Genomic DNA, 1,897 nt, shown 5'->3' on the forward strand with positions numbered 1-1,897 from the left:
AGGCTGAGGCAAGAGAATTGCCTGAGCCCAAGAGCTGGAGGTTGCTGTGAGCTGTGGTGCCACTGCACTCTACTGAGGGGTACAAAATGAGACCCTGTCTCTAAAAAAATAAAATAACAGGAAAAGAAAAAACATGGGCCAGTCACGGTGGCTCATGCCTGTAATCCTAGCACTCTGAGAGGCATAGGGAGGAGGTTGCTTGACTCCAGAAGTTTGAGTTTGCTATGAGCTAGGCTGAGGCCATGGCACTCTAGCCCAGGGCACACAGCAAAACCCTATGTCTCAGAAAAAAAGAAAAAAAAAGTCTCTTAAGTATCTTCCTACAAAATACTTGAATTGCAAAGGGCAAAATAGTAACTTTAGAGCAGAGAACTGGTAGACACTGCCTTTAGGCAAGTAATCAAGGTCAATAGTATCAGTAATAAAACACATCAATCGGGCGGCACCTGTGGCTCAAAGGAGTACGGGGCTGGCCCCATATGCCGGAGGCGGTGGGTTCAAACCCAGCCCTGGCCACAAACGGCAAAATAAATAAATTAGATTAAATTAAAAAAAAATCAATCTCTCCTGCCTGCAGACGTGATGCTCTGAGAAAGATACAATATCACTTCCGTGAAATTCCTGTTCAAAGGTACAACCTTGGTCTAATCACGAAGAGATACAAGACACACAGTGAACATTCTACAAAACCAGTACTTTTCAAAACAATTAAAGTCATGAAATGTAAGGAAAAACAGAGGAACTGTTACAGACCGGGGAAGACTAAAGAGACATGACTAAATGTAATGTGGAAACCCGGATGGGACCAAGACCAAAAAATCACCAAAGTTAGAGCAGAGATTTTAAACCTAGATGAATCTGATTCCTGGCCTGGAAAGCAAGACACCTGGGTTTGGTTTATCCACAAACCACTGGAGCATTTACGACCATGGGGGCGTGCCTGACGCTCTGAGACCCCAGTTTTACTATCTATAAAACTGGACACATCCTTCAGCCTTCCCCCTTCCGGGATGCTTTGAAGGGTGGGTTTTGGAAACTGCGCAGGCGTGAGGGATTGTTTAACTATTCATTGCGACTTACCCACCGACCGAAGCTTCGTATAAACCCCGCCCCTTCCTGCGCTCCTCCTTGCACGCTAAGTAGGCCCAAGCGTACGACGCCAACGCGTGCGTTTTTACGCCCTGGGCGTGTTTACGTCCTGGCGGCTCGGGCGTCATCCCGGAAGCGCGAGCTAGGCCGCCAGATGTGCAGGTGCCGCCGCCGCCGCCCCCGGGGCCGAGTTTGGGTGGAGTTGGGGACGCTGGGGCTGCGGGGGAACTGGGCGGGGTCGAGCGCTGATTCCGGGTTGCTGTGGGGTGGGGCGCGCCGCTGGCCACATCTGGTCACTCGTGCTGCGCACTGGCCTCAGTTTCCCCGTCTGCGGAATGGATTCACAGGCGGCGCTAGGGGCCGGATCCTAATCCGGCGCGGGTGGAGTGAGACTGCCTGTGTTTAGGTTCTGCAGTGTAATCTGGAGCCGGACGTTGTTCTTTTTGTGCCTGTTTGCTCATTGTGGCGGCGGAGCATGAGGGGGTGGTTGAGAACCTTCCCACGCCGGAATTTTTCCGATCTTGGGTCGCCGAGTTAAATTCGGTTAAATGACCTAGGTAGAACCGTGGCGCTTCTGTGTTTCACCGTATAACCTTGAGCAATTGAGCCTCAGTGAGCTTCAGTTTCCTTCGAAAATAATAGGGTCTCCCTCGTAGCAGTGACTGAGGATTAAATGAAGAGGTATACAAGTGTTTGTTCATGCTATATATATATATTTTTTTTTTTTTTGAGACGGAGCCTCAAGCTATCCCCCTGGGTAGAGTGCCATGGCATCACGCTCACAGCAACCTCCAACTCCTGGGCTCAA

General features: G+C 50.2%; 2 protein-coding genes across 2 annotated transcripts in view; one reads left to right on the plus strand and one right to left on the minus strand.

Moving 5' to 3' along the window:
• The window catches only part of FKBP8 (FK506 binding protein 8), a 28,499-nt gene extending 27,383 nt beyond the window's left edge, over positions 1-1,116 (minus strand). The window contains exon 1 of the mRNA XM_023517152.1: positions 1,081-1,116. The gene's annotated coding sequence lies outside the window, so the exon portion shown is untranslated. The remainder of the gene's footprint in view (positions 1-1,080) is intronic.
• KXD1 (KxDL motif containing 1) overlaps positions 1-1,897 on the plus strand; it is a 33,696-nt gene that overhangs the window by 17,241 nt on the left and 14,558 nt on the right. The gene's annotated exons all lie outside the window — the stretch shown is intronic.

The sequence above is a fragment of the Otolemur garnettii genome, unplaced genomic scaffold (genome assembly GCF_000181295.1).
Source record: "Otolemur garnettii isolate 467f Iridium unplaced genomic scaffold, OtoGar3 scaffold00105, whole genome shotgun sequence".
NCBI lineage: Eukaryota > Metazoa > Chordata > Mammalia > Primates > Galagidae > Otolemur > Otolemur garnettii.